A 9,190-nucleotide genomic window follows, 5' to 3' on the forward strand; every position below is an offset into this window, starting at 1 on the left:
TGCACAGAAAGAGAGAAAAGACGAGATAGAAAAAGAAATAAATGAGATAAAAATACTTTTCCAAAAGTGGTTATGAGCATGAGTATCTAATTATAAATAGCCAATCAAATCTAAAATTTGTATAATAAAATAAAAACACAACGGGTTCGACTATGATATGGAAAAGATATGATATCTGAAATATTTTTGACCAATCAATTGGAATCATAATTCATGGGTGGGTTTTGATGAATGAGAATTTGGCCCGACCTCGTGACAGGGAAACATGTGGACGTGACTCGGCGTAAGTGACAACTCGACGTGATCAGATCGGCACGTGGACATGACTCAACGTGAGTGACAGCTCAGCATGAATCAGCTCGCTATAAAGTGAGCTCGGGTAGGCAGGTACCCCGAACTAAAGTCACTTTGAGCTAAGATCGTCTCGACACCAGATCGCGACACAAGACCAAGTTCATTACAAACCGTACTAGGACCGATGGATCACCCTGGTCCATGGGGGACTTTCGCATACGTATCGGGGCGGACCTGAGCACGAGCTCGAGGAGCTCACTACCAGTTAGCTCGCCATCGAACAACTCGATATCCTACAGCTGGCTCGCTTACCGTTCAGACCTCTGAATGGCAACCTCGAGGAGTACACTGTAGTACTCTGTATCCTACAGGACCGTACCTCATAATGGTCACATTAGTTCACCAACACCCCGGTTCTGACAGGAAGGGACAATATTACCGTTTGACGGCGTATGACAATATTACCATATGACAGCATATGACAATATTACCGTTGGACGGCGTTTTCACCCACCTAACACGCAAGCAAGTTCCGCCACAGCTGGGATCTAGTAACTGTTCTGCCAACCCGCATGGACCCCAGTATATAAAGACACCACTCCCCGGGGGGTGAGGTACGTTCTATTCTTATTGTTGTGTGTATAATCTCTCTAGCTCTCTGTTATGGACGCATTCCTCGGGAAGACGTACCGTCGCCACCGGCAGCAACAGGCACCTGACCCACCGCCAGCAGCAACAGTGATTCAATGATTCTCATCCTACCCAGTTCGGCAACAACAACCTTATCTAGATTAGATTAGATCATCTTGCTTGTTCTTATCTTATTCTATTGCTCTTATCTTATCTTGTTAGTAGCTTATCAGATTAGGATTAGCTTATCTTATCCTTAGCAAGATAGAACTGGAAGTCTCCCTATTCAGCAAGGAGACTCCCTTTGATTAGGACTCTTGTAATCTCCTATTTAAGGATACACCATTATTGAATGAGGATATCAAATTTCCAGTCAAGAAAGAGAGTAAAAGGAGAGTTCGGTGATCTTTTGGACAAATCACCATCTAGAACGCCAAGATAGATTTAGTTGGGAAGGGGAGGAACAAGGGAAAATAGGAGCTTTTCCCCGTGGACCGTCCCGTGATGCGATCCTATTCCCGGGCCCATAACAACTTGGTATCAGAGCCAACCGTCATGGGAGATCTGGAGCAGCTATCATCCAGGGTCCACGAACTGGAGCATTGGCTCGTGGAAACCAGCGTGGAGGTTCGTGAGGTCAAAGACGATGTCCGGGAGATGCGACACTTGCTGGAATCGTATTTCTCTAACAAGGAGAGGAATCCAGAAGGGGCTGTAACCACAAACAGCCGCCGACCAGACTTGACGGAGTCGTCCGGCGAACAACAGGTCATCGTCCCGGTAGCCGCAGTCATCCCCAAGTACAGCAGGCCGGAATCCCCGTCGTACAACGGCAACGGAGACCCCTTAGGCTGGCTGTATCGCTGCGAGCAATTTTTTCAGAATCAATGGACAGATGACCGGGATAAGGTAAATCGTTCTATATTGCTAGAAGAGGATCGTGTTAAAGCAAAAACAGAACGTGCTAAGGCACCAGTAGATTTCACTACATTGCAGCTCCACAATTTGATGTATGAGAAAATTCAATTTGTGAAAGCCATAAAGGTGCGCAAAGATTTCAAGTCAAAGTATCCGGATATTGAACTTGTGCCTGAGGAAGAGTTTTTCAGTTCAGCCCCTCAAGATATTAAAGGATCTGTACCATCAAAAGACAGTGCACATGACCTGATGCTAAGGCAACTTAATTTTGAGCTTTTCCGGCGAAAAGAACTCTGCAAACTTCATGAGAAACTGGAGCAACACAAGAAAAGCCTTATGGAGACCATTGCACACTGAAAGAAGTTCCTTTCAAGTCTCCCGAAATCTCTGAAGAAAGCATCCTTGCCTGTCCAACACCAACTAGGGGTTCTGCATACAAAGAAATTAAAGCAGCATAGTTTAGCAGAATTACTGCCACCTCCACTCTATGTGATTTATTCACAATTACTGGCTCAGAAGGAGGCATTTGGGGAGAGTAATGAATTGGAAATTATAGGAAGCATTGAAGGATGCTCAAGCCTTTGCCCACCAGCAAGCAATTAAGGACAATGGTGTTTCTACAAATACAGAAATGAATAAGTTGGAGGATGATGCACCTGATGAGGAAGAGGAGGGCCAAAGAAGGAGAAAGCAGCCAAAGAAGGTTACTGGAAAAGAGAACCTTGACCAATCAGGAATCTATCGATCTCATCCTCTTAAAATCATCCTTCATATACATGATGATGAGGTTTCAAATCCCAAGCCTGCAAAACTGGTTACTCTGAGGTTTGAATACTTATTGAAGTTGAATGTTGTATGTGTTGGGATTGATGGCTCTCAAGAAGGACCTCAGAACAACATCTTATGCAACTTGTTTCCTGATGATACTGGTACTGAGCTTCCCCATCAGTCAGCTAAGCTCTTTGTTGGTGTTGCTATTGAAGTCTTGGTAGAATGGTGTAATTTACCATCGGCCGAAGCCACATGGCTCCCATTGGCAGAATTCCACGCCATATATCCAAAGTTCAAGCTTGAGGACAAGCTCATAGTCCAGGAGGGGAGTAATGTTATGGACGCATTCCTCGAGAAGACGTACCGTCGCCACCGGCAGCAACAGGCACCTGACCCATCGCCAGCAGCAGCAGTGATTCAATGATTCTCATCCTACCCAGTTCGGCAACAACAACCTTACCTAGATTAGATTAGATCATCTTGCTTGTTCTTATCTTATTCTATTGCTCTTATCTTATCTTGTTAGTAGCTTATCAGATTAGGATTAGCTTATCTTATCCTTAGCAAGATAGAACTGGAAGTCTCCTTATTCAGCAAGGAGACTCCCTTTGATTGGACTCTTGTAATCTCCTATTTAAGGAGACCCCATTATTGAATGAGGATATCAAATTTCCAGTCAAGAAAGAGAGTAAAAGGAGAGTTCGGTGATCTCTTGGACAAATACCCTCTAGGACACCAAGATAGGTTCAACTAGGAAGGGGAGGAACAAGGGAAAACAAGAGCTTTTCCCCGTGGACCGACCCGTGATGCGATCCTATTCCCGGGCCCATAACACTCTCTCACTATTATCATCATCAAGCTCTCTCCACCACTACTGTGCTCTAACTTAGCCATCAGAGTATCCTCGCCGGGTGAACCACCCCGGGATCTCTGATTCATTTCTTTCAGGAAACCCAGTTCTCATCGTTGCTGGCAGCCATATCACATCCAACAGGAAGCAGCCGGATTACGCCACATCAGGTTTTAATTGGTCAAAACTCTTTCGGTACCATATCTTTCCCACATCATAGAAGCCCAATTTTTTTTTACACATTCTAAATACAATCATATGGTACATAAATAATAGTTTGGGCAAGCTAAACATAACAATCCTGTCAGCTCAAGGACAAGGAAGACCGAAGACATGGCATATGTCTACACTCAGGCCCTGTTTGGGAAAGTTGAGTTGAACATTCAGCTAAGCTGGTTCAACTGCTTTGAAGTGTTTTGGATAAGCTACCTAAAGAAGATGAAGTGGGCAGCCCAAAAAATGACTAACTGATAGTTGATTTGGGCTCTTCTTTTCACCAAACATATATAGTTTAAAAATGTCAATGTAGGACCCACATCAAAAAACCATAAACCACTTCATTTAGCCCTCCCAAATGAGCACTTAATGTAAAAGAAATGGCAGTGCTAAGAGTTGATTTAAAATATTAACTTGAGTATTTTCCGTGTATATGTAAAGGTGATGAAAAGCAATTTTTCTTATTTCTTTTCTTAGGCTGCGTTTAGAAACGATGCAAATAAGTGTGAATGCAAATTTGTAGAGTGTAAAACGGTTCATATAAATTGCAAGGTTGGGTTAGTTTTGCATTGACAAATTTACCTTCTTACCAAACAAACTTTTAGATGTAATGGATGCAAACATGAATTCCAATAAAGTACATGCTTTTTTTTTAATCAAAAGCCCACTTGAATGTAAATTTACTTCTTTTTTATTGATGCACTTTTACATATTATTATCAATGTAAATATGCATTGGTCTGTCATTTGTCAATGCATAAATGTAATATTGCCAAACACAACACAGGCAAAAGTGAAGCAGAGTGCAAATTTACCCTGAACCGGGATTTACACTCCATTTGCATCGTTTCCAAATGCAGCCTTATTGTCTAACATATACGGGTAAGCTAATTAGAATAATCTTAAATATAATGCTTATATTTTAAAAAATAGAATAAAAAAACTTCAATTAGCCTCAAGTTACAACATTGACCACAAAATCAGTAGAGATATAAACTTGGGAATCAAGTTGCTTTTTGTTTTTTTACTCAATAAAAAATTGATTTATTTATATTAAATGACCTTATAACCCAAAAATGTTGAAAGATCTCACTATGGCTTTAGAAAGGAGAAGAGGAACAAAGATTATATTTTTTATTATATAAAATATGTTTTTTATTATATAAAATATTATTAGGCTTGGACTCAGGCTTGGGCCAGGCGTTTTTTAGAAAGCCCAAGTTCAACCTGAAAAAAGTTGGGCCTAGTGTTTTGGTCCCAAGCCTGAGCCTATGGGCCTGAGATAATGTCCAAGCCTAACAAAAAAGGGGTTGGGCTAGACCGGCCTGTCGGGCTACCTGGCCCATGAACAAGTCTATTGAGGACTTAACACAAAAATAACTATTGGCCAAAGCACTAACCATGGAGATGCACTTGTAATATATCTAGCAACAAAGTCACCATTGTGATGCTGATATTCATAAAAAAACATTTACTCTAATTATCTAACATCTTAATATTAATTACTTGTAAAACAAGAATTATGTTGTAAATTTCTTCTAAAGATAAAATACTTCATTTTCTTAGTGCTAGAAGATAACCTTTTCAGTAAGTCCAACCTTGCAAGAAATGGAATGCAAATTGCATTAGACTTATTCATTTTGTGGTGAAGGAAAAACGACTAAGCACATCTTCATGACATGCCTGGTGGCCATACAAACATGAGTGAGTTTTGAAGCAATCCTTAACCTAGATGTAAATGAAGAAACATATGACTGGTGGAGCAAGATCATGAAATCTAAAGAAGAAGTGGGGTAAGAAAATGTAATTGAACATTTTAGCTGCACCCTTTGGTTAATATGGAAAAATAGAAATGCAAAAATCTTCAACAATAAACAATCCCTTCATTGTATTCATTGAAACCACACACTCCTATTGTTCTGAGTACCTAGAGTTCACTAACTGATGCTGTCCGATCCGAGGTGTCCCGACCCGAGGTCGCAGTCAGATAATCCTACCAACTGGCGAAGTCGAGGTGGAAGGACAAAGCCGCATAATAAGATCTAAAACCATGAAAAGGTCAAAGGCCCGAGGAGTTGTTCCTCGGGTAGGCACTCCGACGCTCAAGTAAGTTGAACGGTAGGGAAGATGGTCAGGCCGAGCATATGAGAATAATGCTGGTTCAAGCCGAAGAAGCAGTATGAAAGTTTGGAGAGTCAAAAGTCTCTAACCTTGAGTGGAGGTTACCTATTTATAGCCAAAGATTTGTGTTCTATTTGGATGAGGCTTCCAGGGTTGTTGGGATGAGGTTACCCGTCGAGGTCTTCAAGATAAGTCCTCTTCCCTGGCGGGGTTGTCTTCCTTATCCATACAAGGTCCCTTGGTTGTGCTTATCCATCCTGCATGATGCCAACGTGGCTGAAGAGATGAGACGGCCACGAAGGCTGCCACGTGGCACTCGGGGCCAGCTCAACCATAACCCAAACACCAACCATGCTTTACTAGGCTTTAGACCCCGATGTGTGGCTGTCCAAGTCAAGTGGATCCCTCAAACACTAAATAAAGTTAAAATAAACTTTGATGCTTCTTGAAAATAAAATAGTGCTAGTGCGATCGGTATAGTTGCTAGAGTAAGTGTCGGGGAAGTCCATTACGTTGTTAGCGAGGAGTTTGGTAGATGTTTGATCAACATGGCGGAGGGGTGGGCAGCTTTGGAAGCGGTTTATGTAGCAATAAGATTTGTGAGGAGTAAAATCATAATTGAAGGGGACTCGAAAATCATTATCAATGGGCTAAAAGGGCCCGAAGTTCCACCTTGGAATGTGTCTCCGTTACTTAAGGAATGCTATGAAGTTTGTAGATTGAACAAGCTAACCGTCTCCTTCAACCACATGTTTAGAGAAGCTAATTCTGCAGCAAATTGGTTGGCAAACCTCGGATACCATTAGTTTCTATGAGACCTCCTTCACCAATCCTTTCTTTGACCTCATACATTTGGTTGATATATGGGGTCATTCCTTTGTTAGGTCTTTGTAGTCTTTTATTTTCTTCGTGCATTTTACGTGTATTTCTATCCCTTTCTACAAAGGGACCATTTGTAGAAACCCATTGACCAAGAAACCCATGTTCATTTTTCAGATTTATGTGGGGTCCATGGAAAATTTATTTTCCCTAAGGTAAGTAGTAGCCATCCCCTAGGTGGATAAGTAACTTTCCCACATGAGGGAAAGTTGCCAACATTTGGTTGGGACAAAATTGCCCCTTTTAGTAATGACATTTTATGATTAAAATGGTCATTGTCTTATTTACCTGGGAAATAAAAGAATATGGATAAATGCACTTAATTTAGGCCTCATTCCTTTTCAGTAAGTTACTTATCCGGGTAAATGCAATTACTTGGGTAAGTTTTTCCTTGGAAACACTTACTTGGGTAAGTGCATTTACCCATGTTCTTTTATTTCTCATGTAAATAAGGCAATGGACATTTTATCCATAAAATTTCATTATTAAAAGGGGCATTTTTGTCCCATTCAAGTGTTGGCAACTTTCCCCCCAGGTAAGTGATACCCAGGAAAATAAACTTTCCTTGGTCCCCACATAAATCTAAAAAAAGAACATGAAATTCTTGGTCAATGGGAACCAAAGTCCCATTGACCAACTTTCCCCACTCTCACAATCCAAAAAAAATGCCCCCTTCAAATAAAGTACATCAAGTAATCTTATTTACTAGACAAGACCCAAGAAAAAGAGCCAACACATACTATAGTGGGTGTGTAAAGTGCATTAATTTAAAATAAAGTACATCAAGTAATCTTTAATTTTTATTCTAAAATGCACAGAAAATGTAATGTGAGAGGTAAGACTGTAATAGATGTCCCTGCAATTGTTGTGGAATTGTGGGGAACCATCTTACAAGCTGGTTTTTAAAAAGCCAGTTTGTAATTTACCAATTTTGCAGCAACGCAAAAGAGAATGAGAAATGCTTCTATATTATCCACAACTGTTACAAATCAATATATAGTAAAGATAGGTCAAGGTGTTATAACGGATTCGATCCAGATTCATAAAACTGATCTGATGTAAATCAATGGAAATGATATGCAACTTAGAAACTACCTCTGTAGCTCACCCAATAACCGCACCAGTAGTTAAAATCTTTGAGAACTAAGAAAAGGTATGTTGGAGTCAATAAAATCTGTAGTAACCCCGGAGATGAACATAGTTTCCATATTCAATGGTTCATCTATCATTCTAAGATGAACCATTTGTAGTGGTGGTAGTGGAATGCAAATGGAGAGAGGAGATTCAGATCTTTAATTGAGGGAAGCACTATGTTGAGAATGAAATCCTAGAGAAAATATGAAAATTTAAGGCAATCAATTGAGAGGAATGTGGTTGAGTTAGCTATGGTCTTGTTTGGTGCACCTTTTCACGCAGGCTGTTGGCTGTTTAGAAGCCCAGCAGCCCACATTTTCATCTTTTCCTATTTTGTTAGGGAAAAATCTAGCCATCGAAAGACTGTGCCCCAAAAAAGATGCGAGAAGTTCGAATTGAATATGGAGTTTTTTGCCTCTTTTTGTCTTGTCTTCACGTGGAAAGATGCATAGAAAGATGTGCCTCCAACCAAATGGTATGTGGCCTACCAAGATCTTTATGTAAAAACCCACTACGTCTTTTGATTGTTAAATTTCTAGAAGATCTTTCAAAAAAGACTTGCCAAATGGCACCTATGTGTTAAGGGTTGCTTGAGATTTTATTTTTTAAAAGTAATAGATGATTCATAATTAATGAGAGAAGGATTGGAAGAACCAAAGAAAGAGGTATGGAGTGGGTTTCAGCCAATAAGGGTGATTATGCATTTTTAAAGAGTGTTGAAGAAGAAAGGAATTTACACTAGAAAAAATGAAGTGCGTAATGCTTATATCAAAAAGTAGTGGCCTTTTTTGCGATTTAACTGAAAAAGTCTCACATATGTAAAGACTTAAAGGCCAAAGCGCTTCGTGTAAAACTTGTGGTGAGACCACTTGCCTTACGGTCTTTCCTCTTTCCATTATAGATATGTGTCACACAAGGAGAGCCCTATGGATAGCACACGCCATGGTTTTGAAAATCGGACTGGATCAGACGGCTAGACCAGTTGACCCAAGAATTAGTTTCAGGTAATTGGTTCTATTTCACCCTAAAACCGTTATTGGGTCAAAAACCATTGATTTGATCAACGATCCACTGACCCGGGCAGTCGAACTGTTGACTCGGACAATGATTTTTTATTTTAATTTTTTAATTAGAACAGACTGTCCATTCAAATCGGATGGTTAGACCATTTGACCTAAAAATCGGTAGCCAAAACAATTCCATATTCGATTTGATTTTTAAAACCTTGACACAAGCTATCAAATGTAGACAATCATAGTTTCTCCTACTTCATGGAAGGCCATGCTTATTTTCCTATTGGGCTCGAGTCTGGCTCTCCTACCAACCAAAGATGTTCCAACACCCTTCCAACATGATCTCACACCGCACATCTCATACA

General features: G+C 40.4%; 1 pseudogene; it reads left to right on the plus strand.

The window, feature by feature from the left end:
* Positions 1-1,581: 1,581 nt before the first annotated feature.
* LOC148790319 (THO complex subunit 5B pseudogene) lies at positions 1,582-7,584 on the plus strand (annotated as a pseudogene).
* The last annotated feature ends 1,606 nt before the right edge of the window (positions 7,585-9,190 follow it).

Source organism: Nelumbo nucifera, chromosome 7, assembly GCF_055504915.1.
Source record: "Nelumbo nucifera cultivar China Antique chromosome 7, China Antique-T2T, whole genome shotgun sequence".
Taxonomy (NCBI): domain Eukaryota; kingdom Viridiplantae; phylum Streptophyta; class Magnoliopsida; order Proteales; family Nelumbonaceae; genus Nelumbo; species Nelumbo nucifera.